The sequence below is a fragment of the Cydia splendana genome, chromosome 13, assembly GCF_910591565.1.
Source record: "Cydia splendana chromosome 13, ilCydSple1.2, whole genome shotgun sequence".
Classification (NCBI taxonomy): domain Eukaryota; kingdom Metazoa; phylum Arthropoda; class Insecta; order Lepidoptera; family Tortricidae; genus Cydia; species Cydia splendana.
In genome coordinates, this window is record NC_085972.1 from 13,124,843 (window position 1) to 13,143,589 (window position 18,747).

Below are 18,747 nucleotides of genomic sequence, written 5' to 3' on the forward strand. Positions count from 1 at the left end.
CTCCAAAATATATGAGACGTAAACATAACATAAAGATATCTATCTGAAGTGTTTTATGGAGAAATTTTCGAAAAGTCCTCTATATGGTCAACGCGCCGCGATAAAAATGAATATCTAATGAGTTTCTGTTTAACATTATCATACGTTCGTTCCAGTAGGTACAGCTAGCGTATAAAACACATGAGCTAAATTAAACTTTAACGGCGTTGAATCAGGAACTTTAATTGTTCAAATATTGGCGGTGAAGGCTGGATCGGGTGGGGGACTTCCTATGAATTCATCCATTTGCATACGCCGCGCCGCCGCGCCACACGAAAGATGCGATCACGTATCAGTTTCATATAACAAGAACCGGTCAAGAGCGCGAACACTATTGTTAAGATCCGTATCGTGCAGTAGGTACTTATTTGACTCACTTTCGCATAATTCGCATTAAAAAATTATCAATTGTTTTACATGTGTAAAACATGGAATAGATTTCGATTAGTTTAAATTTCCCCGCAGTCGATTGCCCCCTAGCACCTTATGAGATTCTGTGAGATGCGATTCGATTCGACTAATAAAAAATATATTTGATAGATTAAATTTTAATGAAGAACAGTTATAATTATTACATTATGTATAACTGAACATCAACGTGAGATTGGAGCAGGATAAAGTACCTACTTTAAAGTGCGTGTTAACTAAAAAATGAATACCCCTCTAGATCAACGCGTCATCTTGAAAAAAGATAAGATTTAATAAAACGTTAATAGGTAGTTAGATCACTATAACAAGCGATGAATAGGGGACCTACCTATTTACATACAAAATAAAAAAAAAGTATTTTAGTAATAAAAACAGGATTTCCACTCCTTACCTACGGTAATAAAAATCTATAACACTTTAAACTCTCGCGTTTTGTACACATATTTAATTACACAAACGGGTCTACCGCAATATAATTTCATTGTTTTTACCTTTAATTCCGACGTTTCAGGTGAGTTGCACCAGCTGTGGTCACGGAAAGACAACAAACAATGAAACAATGAAATTATATCGCGGTAGACCCGTTTGTGTAATTTAATAAAAATCTAGTTTTTTACCAGACTGTCGACGTAAGATAACATTTTAATTAAGTAAGTAGGTATCAATTACAAATCATACGACGCATAATTTCTATATATGTACTTACCTAAACATTCGGGTGAGACTGGTTTATCCGGCTCGAAGGACCAATTCGGTCTAATAAATATCCAGTGGAAACAGATAAATAACTCATTTTTAATGCAAATAATAGTATCATAAATGCGTAAGCGGGAGCGCTGGTGGCATAGCGGTAAGAGCATGCGACTTGCAATCCGGAGGTCGCGAGTTCAAACCAATGAGTTTTTCGGAACTTATGTACGAAATATCATTTGATATTTACCAGTCGCTTTTCGGTGAAGGAAAACATCGTGAGGAAACCGGACTAATCCCAATAAGGCCTAGTTTCCCCTCTGGGTTGGAAGGTCAGATGGCAGTCGCTTTCGTAAAAACTAGTGCCTACGTCAATTCTTGGGATTAGTTGTCAAGCGGACCCCAGGCTCCCATGAGCCGTGGCAAAATGCCGGGATGACGCGAGGAAGAAGAGTATCATAAATGCGCGTAAATAATACATATCTTTTGATTAGTACAGTCATAAGTCAAAAATCCCTTAAAATTATGACCATATAAAATTAGAATTCTAGGTTGATATAAAAACTGAGCAAAACATGTTGGCAATGCAAATGATACTTACAACTGTTTCTTTAGGTCCATTAAATAAATGAGTTAAAATTTACATTACAACTGCATTTTACATTACTCTAAAATTAGACGCAAGGCAACACTTATTTGTTGTTTCATGACTTTCAAATGTAGCGGTTTAAAAATTCTAGGCTACGTATTAGGTGTTTCCTTCTTTCCAAGCCTATATATATATCGTAGGTCTTGTGAATTGAACCTCAATAATGATGCAACTCTATAAAGCTAAAATCTACGCCAGAAGAGTGGGTGCGTGGTACGGCGACGACGACGCCGCCGTCGCAGGCGCAGCTTGCAGTGCGCGCCGGCATAGCGCATAGCGCACGTGCGCAAGCGTCACACATCACGGACACCCAGAAATTCGCTTAGTTAGTCCCCAGACTCTGTGCCACTCGCACGCATGGAGCTCTAGCATTTCCCGCGCACGGTAGTGATAACTGACAGCCGGTGATGCCCGCATATCGGATCTAGTGCTTATCAAACTCCTTCTACTACCACGAGTGCCAACCTTTATATATGTAAGTAATTTTTTTCTTCTATATCAGAGCCCGCGCATCCCTTCTCCGGGCTAAATAAGTTAAACGATCGGCACTGGACCTGTTGTTCACCTTGGACGATGAACTTTTTTGCCTGGAGGACCGTTTTACAAATTTACCTATCTACACGTAAGTATACCTATAGCGCAGTTAAGATTAAGTTAGCGAATCACGTGTCGAAAGGCGCGACAAATCAGGTCTAGCAAGTTTTAATTGAATTATCAAAACAAATCGCTCCAGATCACATAAACTTACAAATCTCAATTTGGCGAGGTTCCTAATGAGTAAGTAAGCACGATCTCTAATTAAATCATACAACACCCGCTTCTCTTTAGATAAGTATAGTTGGCGATTTAGCCATTAATGCTCAACCATTTATGGATGCAATGGGCATTATCCAGGACCGGTAGCCAGCTTGTCCTAGCACGGAGCTAGTGGCTGAACAACTTTACTTTCATTTACATAATGCGTCCGTATTTTATATTGCTCGTTTAGTGTCTTCAGGGAATAAGTAGACTCGCATCACATTTCATAAAAGAACATAGGGGACAGTACCTACAGCGTTAATCTTTTAAATCCTCATCAATCGTCTGTACTACGCTAACATTAAAACAAACAGTAAAATTCCTAATAGAAAACTACCTATTTCACACCTGTCAAATAAAAATATACCTACATTAGAGGAGTAACAGGACACATCACAGGACTAGCACAGTATTAAATCGTGATATGGCGACCATATAGTCAAACAACAATAACTAAGTATTTTCCAAGATATCGGCTGCAATCTAACGATTGTAATGCAAAAATAGTACATTGTGCAACATGGGGCGTAAGTTGAATATTGCAAACGAGAGTAAGTTAAATCGCGACGGCTTGCCGGAGCGATTTATAGACTCGAGTTTGCAATATTATTACGCCCCGAGTTACACACAATGTTTTTCATCACACTTGCGATCCAAAAATAAAGTATAAAGACAAAAAACTGTTAATTATGGCACTAGAAACTTCATAACTCCCTAGGGAGAACGCTTTTTCTATAACTCCCGCTAAACCTGCGTGCAATTCCACATTTACTGAGCGAGTGTGATGAAAAACATTTTATCTACCAGTCGGATAGTAAAAATGTGTACCTACTTAAGGATTTTATTCCCGGAATCGCCGAAAATGTTAAACTAAAACATATATATCATCAATTCGTCAGTATTTCCGACAAATATGCTGAGTATAACTCTGTATAACGAAACGCGCAATACACCTACAGACCTACACCTTCAGCAAATCAATTAAAACATACTGAAGGGCTCCGTCTCTGATTTAGCTAAGATAACCATGAATTTTCAGATTCAGAAGTACCTACTTATTCCTAAGCAGATAATTTAGCATCTAATCTGAAGACCTGTAATTATCTAATCGAGTAGGTAATACTGAGTTTGAAGTAACCCCCAAAGCCGATAGTGCCTACTAAATCCTTTACTTCATTCAAGCAAGATTCAAGACTAATCAAGACTCATCTCCTGTTTAAAGTCCAAAAAAATCTGCTGGAAAAAATACAAAAAGTTGATGCTATACAGAATGTAAAATAATCATTTTTGTCGTACAGTATCAAAGTGTGTCCTATAAAACACCACCCTATATACCAATATGATATGAGAAACGAAAATACCTAACCTAATTATTTTAACTACGACTGTACTTAAATTTTAACAATGCTATTACGTAAGTGCCTATAAGTGTAATCAGTCCCACATTTCTTCGTCATTTACCTATTCGATTGAGATCAAGATTCATTAGTTAAAATAACCTCGATTTTTTTAGATTTTCCCAAATAAGGTTTATATATATACAGGGTTTCGTATTCAGAATGGGTCAACCGAAGGCCCGATTTTCCTTTAATTTCAATGAACCTATGTACATCGCTATCGCTAGTTTTTAGGGTGTATATTGCAACGCACCTTATTATATTACCATTGGAATATCTTGCGATATATTTGTCCACTGCTCAGACTGTACCTCCTACGCGAAGCTCTGGCAAAACTAATAAAGCATTAAAGTAATAGCTACTCATTGCGAAATGCAGGGGTCCTAAATCTATCTTATGACAGGTTATTTTTCCTTTGATCGTGTGGGCATATTTCAAAACTATATTAGCCTGGAGCCCATATCTCTACGGTAAATCACAGGGTTTACGACTTCTGAGTCCCGTCGGATTGAAGTCTGGATGTTAATAAAAGGAATGAAATGGTTAACTTAACTCTACTTTATGTTTGAATAGGCATAACACATTTTGTACCTTACTTGTTCAGTTAAATTTTACTGCGTATAGTGCAAGAAATATGTAGGTACAATATTTTTCTTCAGGTAGGTTGTAGTTAGACTGGTCGTCGTTAGTTGACTCGCCGGTCATATTTTTAACATAATATAATCGTAACTATTGGCATTATTAATTTATTTATAAAAGAAACATTAATTAATCGAATAGCTAGATGGAAGGATATCAACAAGACTGTTGAATAGCAATGTTGTACCACGGACATTGACATTGAATTTAACTCCACCAAACTATTGAAAACTATGACATTTCGAATATCGATCGTCCGATATAGTATATTTTAGGTTTAGTACCTAGCAAATGTATGAACTCATACTAAACACTAATCATATGCAAAATAGGCACCTAGTTGGAGTTAGATCGTATTTAGCGCATATCATCATTCGACATTAATGACATTATTTATTTAGCTTCTTACAAGATTTTTTTCTTCTTTTAATAACAAATAAGTAATTCGTCTTCATTAAAAAGCAGTTGCACATGCATTAGCAATCAAAAGGGAAAGCTACAATTTTCTAAGAAAAAATCGAGTTGCGATAATAAGTATTCGTTAAATTGCCGTTCGTAAATCGTATTACGTGAGCTCTGGCAATTTTGCGAAGTTTATCGTGTAATAGGTTGTTATGTATATCTAAATATACATAACAACCTATTACATATATATATATAGACTGGTAGAGCTATACCTGCTTCCTACATTAAAATTACGAAAGAACATAAATTTATATTTGCCCTTTGGATTTAGAATATTGATTGACACTAAAACCTGTTTCCACATTTTGAACCACTCGCTACTCCGGGGGTTCAATTTTGGAATATCGCGCATGCAGGTCTGGTTTCAATATAAATAAATACGAGAGGTAAACAATAACTTTCCCCACACAAAAAATATGTTGTTTAAACTTTTCAGGCCAAAAATGTGAAATATTGACAAGTGGAAAAATAACAACTAGTTAATTGCGGTCATGATTCACACTAACTAACGCATAACTTCACGTAACAAGGAACATTGACTACTCTATACTTAATTACTAGTAGGTATTTCAAGCTAATGCCAAATTGCCGGTAACTAATAGCGAATCAAGATGTGCAAATAACGCCCACTTGAGCCGTATTCGACTTCGTTTTTGACGAATCATGATCACAACATTTGCAATGACAACTTTACAGACCGCTATAATAAATGGATGGAGCTACAAGACAACTCGCGGTCACCATAGGTGCAAGGTACTCCTGTAGTTCCCGTACTAACCCAGAAAGGTTTATGATATGACTCTGAAAGCATGTTAATTAAAAATACATATACGTGGGTAAAAATGTAGAAAAACGCAGAAAAAATCCAAAAAGTTGGTTAAGTACCTACTGGGAAAATTCAGGAAAATTGTACAGGAAATAAGGAAAAATTTATATTGGAAATGGAACATAAAATTTCGATCTCAGTACTCCGACTCCGTACAAAAATGTGAGAAGTTTCCGAAAATATTCATGTGTAAATTTCGCAATTTTGGAAACTTTCCGAAGGCACATCAGTATTTGTGGGGGTTAATATGAACCATCGTAGTATGATTTAATGTACGATTCAACTCAGTAAAGTGCTTCTCGCGGTGTAGTCATTAACAAGTGAAATATATGGCACCTGTGTACGATGGCCTCACGCCCATCAGACATTTTACAATTGTATACCTACATGTAATCTGACGTAGCCTGTATTAGTTCACTAAAATCTTAAAATTCGGCTATTTTCACAGAAGTGGTCAAATAGGCGCCATGTCACGAGTAGTTATTAAAACAAGTCGAATATCGTGGCTTATATATTTTTTTACTTTCCATGTATGGCAAAAATGCTATTAGTAGAAGAGCCGGCCGCAAATTTTCTAACCGACTTGATACCGCGATGAAATGCACAATGGTTTCCCATAAAAGTGATGCTAAGTCCGAATTCGATAGTCTGCCACGGCGGAACTTGCCGAAAGTACGAAAAAGAAGGCCACTTCCGGTGCGAAAAAAGGGGGCTGATTTAACCCATCTGATACCGAAATAATAGTTATGGCAGCAGTTAGAAATTTACATGTAGACACAGAAAAGCGAAGTCTGCCAGTATTTTTTTTGCCGGAAGTGCTTGGCAGACGCTCTCAAAGGTGGCCACCAGGACCCCTAATTTAACCCATCTGATACCACCATGAAACCAATTCCAGTCGGTAGGTATGAACCCTCATGTCAGGAATATATAAGTCTGCCAAGGCTTTTCCTGCCGAAACACCTTGGCAGACGAGATTATGTGAGCAAGGTAACCATCGGTTACCCTACACTAACCCATCTGATACCACCATGAAACCAATTCCAGTCGGTAGGTATGAACCCTCATGTCAGGAATATATAAGTCTGCCAAGGCTTTTCCTGCCGAAACACCTTGGCAGACGAGATTATGTGAGCAAGGTAACCATCGGTTACCCTACACTAACCCATCTGATACCACCATGAAACCAATTCCAGTCGGTAGGTGTGAACCCCCATTTTAGGAATATATAAGTCTGCCAAGGTTTTTCCTGCCGAAACACCTTGGCAGACGAGATTATAAGCAAGATGACCATCGGTTACCGTACACTAACCCATCTGATACCACGATGAAACCAATTCCAGTCGGTAGGTATGAACCCTCATTTCAGGAATATATAAGTCTGCCAGGGCTTTTCCTGTCGAAACACCTTGGCAGACGAGATTATGTTAGCAAGGTGTACATCAGTTACCCTACATCAACCCATCTGATACCACCATGAAACCAATTCCAGTTGGTAGGTAATAACCCCCATATCAGGAATATATAAGTCTGCCAAGGCTTTTCCTGCCGAAACACCTTGGCAGACGAGATTATAAGCAAGGTGACCATCGGTTACCGTACACTAACCCATCTGATACCACGATGAAACCAATTCCAGTCGGTAGGTATGAACCCTCATTTCAGGAATATATAAGTCTGCCAAGGCCTTTCCTGCCGAAACACCTTGGCAGACGAGATTATGTTAGCAAGATGTACATCAGTTACATGAAACCAATTCCAGTCAGTAGGTATGAACCCGCATTTCAGGAATATATAAGTCTGACTAGGCTAGGTCTTACCCATCTGATACCTTGTTTGACAAGTCCAGTCTGCCAAGTCAAGTCTGCCAAGGCTTTGGCAGACTTATATATTCCTGAAATGCACCCTCATACCTACTGACTGGAATTGGTTTCATGTAACTGATGTACATCTTGCTAACATAATCTCGTCTGCCAAGGTGTTTCGGCAGGAAAGGCCTTGGCAGACTTATATATTCCTGAAATGGGGGTTCATACCTACCGACTGGAATTGGTTTCATCGTGGTATCAGATGGGTTAGTGTACGGTAGCCGATGGTCATCTTGCTTATAATCTCGTCTGCCAAGGTGTTTCGGCAGGAAAAGCCTTGGCAGACTTATATATTCCTGAAATTGGGGTTATTACCTACCAACTGGAATTGGTTTCATCACTGACTTAATATTAGAAATAGACACACAGAGCGGAACAAAAACGTCAACAAAATGTGGGTCAGAATGACATTAGCGGCAAATTTGCATTGATGATAAAAACGCTTACGTAAATTTTGAGTCAAGATAAATGTTTTGTACGGAAAAGAACTTACTGTCGTTAGCATTAAGTGTCAAATTTGTAAACATTAGTATCAACACTGTTAAAACTTTAAGTCCGATGGCACTAAATGTAACTTCACCATTGTATTTACGTCAAACAACGTCAAACGAGAATAATGAACGAATGGAGTCCCTTTGGTACATTTTAATAGGTATTACTGTACAGAAAAACCAAAGTAATAAATGAAACAAATTTAATTTGATCGGGAGTTCAAATAAAATTTATTCATGGTAACAACCCGTGTAAGTTATCATAAAACAAATTTATTTTTTAATAAGTATACGTCTTAAAATACTATTTTCTTGAAATAAATGTGTATTTTAGATCTACATAATACTCTTTGCACTTTCGTTCTATGCAATATAGTGCATGGGGACATTTAGGTCGCTACTGGTACTGATTGGTTATGGTCTTTATCAAAAAAATCCTGTGGTTGTCACTGTGTTCAGACAGGTTTAGCATTTACAGTTAGTCGATGTAAGCCCTTATTGGTCGTGTATATGTCGGAAACAGGGAAATGGGCCGAACGCATAAGTGCCGTTTTGCCTTGTTTAAAACTGCATCACCCCTATCTCTTGCTATAATAGCAGTCCACTCTGCACGTCGCATAGGTTTTCTTGGAAATCTTGAATTTAAACATAATATTATATCTTACGAATTCCATATAAAAATAAAAATATATTGACCTCACATCGACTCATTAGATTTTTGTTCCTTCACATCCCTTTTTTGGTACTAACAAAATAATTTATTCAAAACCATGAAATTACCACCAGATTACATAAATTATGTAATGCTATCCAAAGAACTAACCAAAAGAAATACATTCCATGCTTTTTCCTTGTTTTATCATTGTTATTTTTGCATATTTTTACGACCATTTTACGACATTGTTGACAACTTCACATTTGAGCGGTCCATACAAGACTAAACGAAAAAGTAACGCGTGATCTGTTTTAACGTTACTTTTGCGGGGCCATTTTTTGCGGCTGATTGGGTATCCAGTTCTTATTCTATATCAATGGGTTTCATGGTGGTATCAGATGGGTTGATGTAGGGTAACTGATATACACCTTGCTAACATAATCTCGTCTGCCAAGGTGTTTCGGCAGGAAAAGCCCTGGCAGACTTATATATTCCTGAATTGAGGGTTCATACCTACCGACTGGAATTGGTTTCATCGTGGTATCAGATGGGTTAGTGTATGGTAACCGATGGTCATCTTGCTTATAATCTCGTCTGCCAAGGTGTTTCGGCAGGAAAAACCTTGGCAGATTTACATATTCCTAAAATGGGGGTTCATACCTACCGACTGGAATTGGTTTCATGGTGGTATCAGATGGGTTAGTGTAGGGTAACCGATGGTTACCGTGCTCACATAATCACGTCTGCCAAATTCCTGACATGAGGGTTCATACCTACCGACTGGAATTGGTTTCATGGTGGTATCAGATGGGTTAGTGTACGGTAACCGATGGTCATCTTGCTTATAATCTCGTCTGCCAAGGTGTTTCGGCAGGAAAAACCTTGGCAGACTTATATATTCCTAAAATGGGGGTTCATACCTACCGACTGGAATTGGTTTCATGGTGGTATCAGATGGGTTAGTGTAGGGTAACCGATGGTTACCATGCTCACATAATCACGTCTGCCAAGGTGTTTCGGCAGGAAAAGCCTTGGCAGACTTATATATTCCTGACATGAGGGTTCATACCTACCGACTGGAATTGGTTTCATGGTGGTATCAGATGGGTTAAATTAGGGGTCCTGGTGGCTACCTTTGAGAACGTCTGCCAAGCACTTCCGGCAAAAAAAATACTGGCAGACTTCGCTTTTCTGTGTCTACATGTAAATTTCTAACTGCTGCCATAACTATTATTTCGGTATCAGATGGGTTAAATCAGGCCCCTTTTTTCGCACCGGAAGTGGCCTTCTTTTTCGTACTTTCGGCAAGTTCCGCCGTGGCAGACTATCGAATTCGGACTTAGCATCACTTTTATGGGAAACCATTGTGCATTTCATCGTGGTATCAAGTCGGTTAGAAAATTTGCGGCCGGCTCTTCTACTATATGTGTAGCAAATGCTAAACGATTGTTTTTACGCAAGCAGCCAGATAACTACCTGCCAAATAATCGCTCTGTACACATACAAAATGTGAACAATACATAAGTATGTAATCTCATTGTGTAATTATGACTGTCGAGACTGACCTAATGTTACATCATTAGTTTTAGTCTAAGTTTCGTGACGCATTGGTTTAACTGTAATGTCATGTAAACATTTTTATGAATAAAATAAAATAAAATAAAATAAATAATATATCGGTCATCTAGCAGATATTAGCTCCAGGTACTTGTAAGCATGTTTGTCATGTCTTTAGTCATTTAATTGTTAGTGAGTTAACATTGCCTACTTAAACAATTAGGTATAATGTTAGGTAAGGTAACATACAAAACCGACCAAGAGCACGTTGGGCCATGCTCAGTGTAGGGTTCCATAAGGAACGGGGGCTATTAATATAATACTATTACTGATGTTACTATAGTATTACTAATAGTAGTAAATATCATGTATAACAAGCAAAAGGGAGTACCTTCGCAGCGCTTCGTACGTCTCCATTCCCACTTTACGTGTAGGGGCGGTACCCTATTTTTTTTGTTTCAAGTATTTAATCTACTTCTCCGGCATGATTGATCTAATATATGTATACTCGTATTCATGCCAAATTGCAGGTTTCTAGCACTAACGATCATGGAGCAAAGCCCTGGACGGACGGACAGACCGAACAGGCAGACAAACGGACATGGCGAAACTATAAAGTTTTTGTAGGGTTCCGATAGTCAACTGACTATCGGAACCCTACAAAGATGGTGGAAACGTGCATGTTATTAAACACTTTCGCATTTTTTTCCTCCGGGACCAGTACGTAATCGGCTCTACCCTTTTATTAATAATTAGAAACTGTGTACAGTGTGTACCACTGTAAATGTTTCCATTGGCGACAAAATGTTATTAGTATTAACAGCTATGGGTACTATAGACCGGCCCCCGGCCGGTACAAACGATTTAAAGCCAACTTCAACGTCTTCTATCAATATAAATAGATCTTATCGATGTCGGTAAGCACGCTGATCAGGATATTTATGTTTAGTCAGATCACGATGTAGTGTGCCTATAACAATGGATGCTGTTTTAAATAAGTTGATAGAACATCAACCTGAACTCGATATAAATGCTTGCAGGTAGGTAAGTTTTAACCCTAAACTTTGTCTATTCTCATAAGATCGTTAGCTCTCAATGTCTATCAAAACCTAACAGCCTGGGCTCAATTAAAATTCCATTAAGCAGTATCTAAAGTTGCAACCTTAACACTAAAATAAATATTTGGGGACAATCTTACACAGATCGACCGAGCCCCAAAACTAAAGATTGGATTATGGGTAGGTAGCTACAGGTCACTACCGACTAAGCTAGGAAGCCGTTAAACCTTAAACCTAATACCTACAGGTAGGTACTTCCCATTTCTAACAATTCTAACTACAAACAAGTGCATTAGGTAATGCTTGTGAACGAGAAGTTATGCCAAATTCCAGAGATTAAGCCTCAATGACTGATGCAAGTGAAGTTCTATTGAATAATTGCCCGCAACGTAAGAATGTGACGTGGTATCAACTCGCAATGGGCTGAACACTCTCAGCGCAATCAGTTCAGCCGAGTTTCACCCGGAGTATTCGTGCTGTTACTTTTACAACGCGCGGGCGAACACGAACAACGCTCTGTTTCCCTAAGTCTCATTGTCTGTGTATCATGCTGAGGAAAACTTTGACTTTCCACTCATAGATGACACCTTAGCGCGCGTAAACTATGCATTTAACTTAAGAAAGTTGGCGCGTCATGGGGCGTAGAGTTTAAGCATACCTGAGCATAGCGATTCAAATTTGGATCAAGTACCGATATTGTACCGAAGTAGGCATCTTCGGTAAGTGGATGAGCAATTCATTGTATACAATTTACGTGAATAAAAAAAAAACTCGAAAGTAAGTCTGCGTCAAAGCACAGAATAAATAATAGTGAAACCTGCGGGCTTAGCAAGGTTATATCATATTGCGCGTGGAATCTACTGTCGTCTTTTAACGATAGTCGTATTTTTATCGTTTTGCTTAACATGGTTACGGGCTACGATAAGAATACCACGTCGATATCGTATAAAGTTATCCACTATCATTCGTAAGTGACCACGATTGTCTATGCCTAGAGTTTATGAAAAATCCATTTAATGCCTGGCTTTATTAAAATGTCGGACGTGCGTCGGACGATGTTTGAAAACGAATAGTTAGTTTTATTACTACACTTCCAAATTGAAAAATGTTTAAATGAGTGACAGCTTTATACAAATTGACTTACATTATAACATGCACGGATAATCGTGTTTTCTCAACTGACAATTCACTTGACATTGACAAGCATCGCGTACGCGCATGATTCAGTGAATTTAGTGAACATACAAACTAAGTCGAAGAAAAATACTGATTTGCTGTGTGAACTAAAGGAAATGCCACCCAAAATGTAAGTTTCTCTAATTTATTTATAGAAAAAGTTATAGTTCGTTTGATCATTAACTGGTTTTGTCATGAATATGTTTAATTTCAGACGATGCTTCGGCGCACAAGAAAATGCTAGCCAAATATATATAACTCAGCATCCCCTGTTCGCCTACACCTACAGGGAGATCCATGAGCCTCTCGGAAGCCAGAGATACAAAATGCAATGCTTCACATTGCACATAACTTCTAAGATCCAGAAGAAAGGATTGAAGATGTAAGTACACCTTTCCTAAACTAAAATCATGAAAATTTTCTGGTGCCTTTTAATATTATTGACACTTATTATCTATTTCTTCTCATTCTATCTATTATGTTCTACTAAGTGACAAAAGTTTGTTAAAAACCTGTTCTATCACTACTATAATTTCAGGAAGTTGATTTGGCAAAAATGATGTGTAAAAGTTACACTACAACACTACCTATGCATACATTTATTCACACTGCATAAAAAGTGCACACGCATTCTAACAAATATTAACATCCTTGAAACCCGTAGACCTCACTTTAAAAAAAAAATTTTTTTTTACTCTGTATATTCTAGAAGCTAGTTTTGTAGCAAGAATAAAAGTTTATTGACAAAGAAAAAGACACACTTTATGCCATAAATCTAAGACATAAAGATAAAATATTATTAATAAGTATTTAGTTTTTATGCCTGTTCCGGATGTGAACTCCCGCTCACTTAAACTTTAAGTCCTTCCTCTTTATAACCGTTTTATGTCTAATTGTTTTGCCGTTCAGGCAACCTATCTATGGAATGCACTCCCTCTACCTGTAAGACAAGCCCCAAGAAAATTTGTTTTTTGAGTAGTCATGCTCGGTAGTCATCTGCTAAATGTCTCGTCTAGTGTCTATCATCCCATATACATATTAGTACATTTATTTTTATAACATATATGTATGTTTATGTTAGTATGTATATCTAAGATATACCTATTGCATTTGCTTTTTGATTGGTTTTTGCACCAACCTTTAGTGTTTATATGTGACGTCCCACGGGTAAATGTACCTTATGGCGGTTGGCGCTTACTCTATTAACTATTAACGCCGCTCCAATATTATTGCGGCGCTATGCGACGTAAGCGCCAGCCGCCATAAGGTACCTTTTGCCGTGGAACGTCACATATTTGTTTCTATGGTTGACTAGTAGGTGGTAGATAATGCCTTTTGGCATTAAGTTCGCTATTTTTACGTAATTATATATGTTTGTGCAATAAAGTTTATAAAATAAATAAAGTAGCCATACCCACAAGTAACTTACAAATTCCCTGCAAGAGTTAGGCCGGCGCCCCACTGCTGCGCACGCTATGTGCAAGATAGGGAAAGCTGGAAGTTACTCCACCGACAAGTTACTTAGTAACTCTTAAGTTAATGATGATGATCTTCTTTTCCAGGGTCCGTCGGGCCTGGGCATTATGATCATCGAGGGGCGGCACACGGAAGCCGGCCGAGGAATCTTCGTCTCCGACTTACAAGAAGGCAGCGCTGCCGAACAGGTGACTGGCAATTGTAATTAAGTAATTGTCATAATATTTGGATAACCGACCTTTATCTTTCTTTTATTTGAGGGAAGATAAAATTCAGATAGATTGAGTGCGATATATATTGTAGAGCAGGGGCCCATTTCTCGGACGGTATTAGGCCGGAGCCCCACTGCTGCGCACGCTATGTACATGACCCGCGTTCCTATACAAAATTTCGTGGGCTTGCCCACGGTTTGATTTAAAACGTGGGCCGTGGATGTAGCGTGCGCAGCAGTGGGGCGCCTGCCTTATTCAATACAAATAAATTGTATTAGGGGCTGTCCATAAATTACGTCATCGATTTTTGACGATTTTCGACACCCCCCCCCCCCCCCAACATCATCCAAAAATCATGCTTCGAATGACCCCGTTTCCTCCTACGTAATGCTACCATCATCCGATGTCCAGACCCCCCCCCCCCCTAATTTAAAATGACGTAATTTATGAATAGCCCCTTAGTACCTATTCTACTAAGATTATAAAATAATATAATACCTACTAGTACAATATTCTTACTTATAATATGTAATATAGGAATACTAGGAACAGTTATGTTAGCACTAAAGCTGGCCATATACATTTGACAGCTAAGTTTGACCCACTTCCCGATTTCCAATTGAGATGAAATTTTGCATACTTACATAACAATATGTAAATCGGATGACAATTGCAATATTATGATGACATGGAGCCTATCTGATGATGGAGATATGAGGTGGCCATGGGAACACTGTGATAAAACAACGCAAACTAATTGTGCTTGGTGTTGTTAGAATGGACTCTGAGTCTGAGTCTGAGTCTTAGTGAGTATTAGTTGCCTGTTGAAAGAAAAGTACAGTCAGCGATAAAAGCTTATACCAAAAATGATATTTTTGCTAAAAACTTATTTATATTGTTAGGGCTTGGGAGTAGAAGCTGGTTTCTTTACTGCTGGCAGCTGGAATATTTTTTTTTGTGTTTGGTAAAATGGTTTATTGTACCTATACCTGACTATGGGAATGATTTTAGCAGCCTATGTAAGTGTGTGGGTATGTTTGTGTCGTATAGAATATCGTGGTACAGAACTACACTTGATACATAATACAACTTTAATAACGGATAAATAATTACTAGAACAAAATTCAATTTATTTTCAATCGATAATTCGGACAACTGTAACATAAAAATCCCCCTGGCTTAAAAACGAGAGCTTTCTAAAAGTGACATTAATTTCACATAATTTGGCAATGAACCGCTGTAAGTACTAGCCTGCGCCTGACCTCATCTAATATAATTTGTTTCTGTTTCAGTCATGACATATTGGAGGCTTGAAAGTGCACATACCCATACATTGGACGTTAAGCTCAACGAGACCATGCGATGCATCTCAGGCACTATCCGATCTACAACCGCCACTGGCTGCCGGCATTGAGTCACATTGCCCCTCCTCACATCCGACGACTCAAGGCGTTGAAGAGGGAGGCTGAGAATATCACGAATAACCCCACCCTGACCCTGTGCTACAGCTGGGAGCCTGAGCAGCTTTAATATTTCGGATAGGTGGATAGCGGATTGGTCAGCTTCGGCAGCTCGGAGTTGCTGTATATCTGACCCAACTAAAAAACCAAAAGGGTTTGACCTTCCTCGGAAAATCTGGTGCCGCCTGAGAACCGGACACTCATACCCTGGGCCTGTTGAGGACCTGAAGACCGTGACACCTGACTTGGTTGCTTAGCTTGGCAACCTCAAGGCTACACTCTGAATGCCACTTTATTGGAGCATTCCACGAGCTGTCCCGTACAAACGCATTTTATTTCCTGTGTTGCGACTTTTTTTTTTCGCCATTTAAAGCAAGCGAATAATTTTCCGTGCATGTTTGACCATTTGTCATAGAAAAGGAAACTCTTATACCTGCAAATCTCCAGAAAATCTGCATTTCTACGGGACAAACGGTAGTCAATTTCATGGAATGCTCCATTGCCAAAACATGATAAGTTGATGGCAGAAAAAATATTAGGAATACAAACCATATACCTACATATAAATTCTATGTTAAGTATGTACTAAGTTATTCTAGGTTAAGTACTAACTTATTGTCTACTCTATACATAGGTAATTACATTTAGCAAGACATGTTGGCCGTGGGTACCAAGCTCAGCATGTGCTAGACTGGTGTCCAGCGCTGGTTTTCAGTTTGGCCCCTTTTTGTTGGAGGTCTGAGAGGAATGTTGATCTTTTCTACACCGTTAAGCATTCTATTTATATTGGAAACGAAACTTATAGATGAGCAGTTATGAAATAGCAATAAATGTGCCCCGGGCGACGTCCAAGGGGGGGCGCCAAAATGGGCTAAAGACTACCTCTCCGCCTTGCCAAAGGCAGCAGGGAAACTTTTGTCAGTCGTATTTACCACCACTGTGAAGTGTGAAATGCGGATGGTAATCTGGCCCACAGCGCAAAGGGAGAAAGACGATCTTTTAGGAACTCTTTTTGCATCGAACTCGATCTTGAAAGACGACGGTAGCGCCCTACCGCCCACCATCCCGTAGTGTGAATACTCTATGCCAGAAACTTCTATCAAGCAGAGGGATATTCGGCGGGAGTTGCTATGCTTTCGTTTTATAAGGCGAGCGGGCCAAGTGCTTCAGAGTTGTGTCCAGTGTTAGCGCGTCTTTTACGTTAGGGGTCTCCTGTCGAAGTTACCATCTTATGGACTGTCCAATAGACTACCTATGCAAGTGGATCGCTAGCCCTTTATCCGGCTGGCGCATATGAGCCGTAGTTGACGGAACCTGATGCTTCAATAGCTGCTGCTGCATATCTGTGACATGTTGTCTATCGACGACATTCATCGATATGTGGACTACTGAGGATTCCTATACACTATACAGGATGGCTAAAAAATAATTACATTCCCGTTGCCAGGGAGGTTTTGGGATTATACTGAGCAACTTTTGCTACGGGACCAACCTCGAAATCGCGAAAAAAAGAGTTTACCCTCCCATAGACTTTCGACCAGCCAAAACGTATGAAACAGCCAAATTTTTTTCGCGACTTAGGGGTTGGTCCCATTTCGTTAGTTCATTTCGTTTCGGAGAGGGGGGGGGGGGAGGCGCAAATTTGGTGCCTGCCCCGGGCGCCATATCCTCTAGCTACGCCACTGCCCTCGCTCCGAGACGTTCCTGGTACAAAAGCTGTTCATAGTATAATAATCCAGCGATAAAGCTGCTGGCATGATGGGCACTTTCACACCGGGTACGGCAGTGAATGATTTGTTTGTACACCTACATTTAATGTGTAAATAAACTTTGTTTAATTTTTTGGCAATAGTTGTTTTATTTACGCATTTATAATATTCTCTCTAGCACAGAGCCGAAATTGTTAACTTATCTATAGAGTTTAGTAAACAAAAAAAGACTTGACAACACCACAAGTGACGAGAATTGTCATTCTTGTATCTACCTAAATGGAATTTAACATAGTTTTTAATATTCAACATTAGTTATTGGCGTATTGAGTCTGACCGCAGTTATAGTCACTAAAGTAGACTTATTAGCATAATAGAGCATTTAGGAATATTTTTATTTGACCTTTTGACCGCCAGACTCACTAGACGTGTCGTTAAGACGCGCCTTTTCATACAAACGTAGTCCACATTTTTCTCTCTGGATAATAACATTAAATATTTTGATACAATTTGTTGTATATCATATCAACATCAACTACAGCCATGCCCCTACATTTGTTCTTTTTTTTATTTTATTTTAATTATTATAAGAGTTACGAGCATTTAAAAATTTGTATGAAATCTGTCTTCCGCTCCTAATTTTTACAATAATCAAAAATTCGAACGTAGGGGCATAGCTTTATGGTTAATATACATTAAATTATGTAAAAATATTTTCCATAATGTCAATATCCAGAGAGGAAAATGAGGACTACGTTTGTATGGAGAAGCGGAAGCGGCCATCTCCCTTTCCTCTTAAGTAAGAACGTGCCTAAAATGTTTTTATTACCTATGCTTTCATTGTACTATACTGCATATGAGTCGGATTTTACGTTTAGAAGCTATATATCACAAATTTTGTACGCATAAGGCTAAAATGAAAAATAAGAATAAATGACACCTACATTGAAGCATGCCCGGGAATGGTGTTCTGTGTGAAGATTATCCGTCTTGAATGTTTACTAGTCTCTACTTGTATAGAAATATAGGTAAATTAGGTAGGTATTTGTGTGATAGTAAAACATAGTAATAGGCGAAATATGTATTTATTAAGCTTATTAAGAGCCGGTTTTGTGTATGCTTGCATGCTTAGGAAGTTTTTTAGGAGCGTCTTCTC

General features: G+C 38.6%; 1 protein-coding gene and 1 long non-coding RNA gene across 4 annotated transcripts in view; both read left to right on the top strand.

The window, feature by feature from the left end:
- The first annotated feature begins 2,060 nt into the window (after positions 1–2,060).
- Positions 2,061–18,747, top strand: part of LOC134796111 (metabotropic glutamate receptor 6) — a 28,462-nt gene continuing 11,775 nt past the window's right edge. The window contains exon 1 of one of the 2 annotated variants that reach the window (XM_063768072.1): positions 2,061–2,282. The gene's annotated coding sequence lies outside the window, so the exon portion shown is untranslated. The remainder of the gene's footprint in view (positions 2,283–18,747) is intronic. The other variant, XM_063768071.1, reaches the window with a different exon arrangement.
- Positions 12,394–17,764, top strand: LOC134796580 (uncharacterized). Of its 2 annotated transcripts, XR_010144963.1 has the most exons (4): positions 12,394–12,864; positions 12,949–13,116; positions 14,297–14,398; positions 15,715–17,764. It is a non-coding gene; the product is annotated as an uncharacterized LOC134796580 (long non-coding RNA). The 2 variants fall into 2 exon arrangements; XR_010144962.1 differs by having other exon boundaries at positions 12,394–13,116.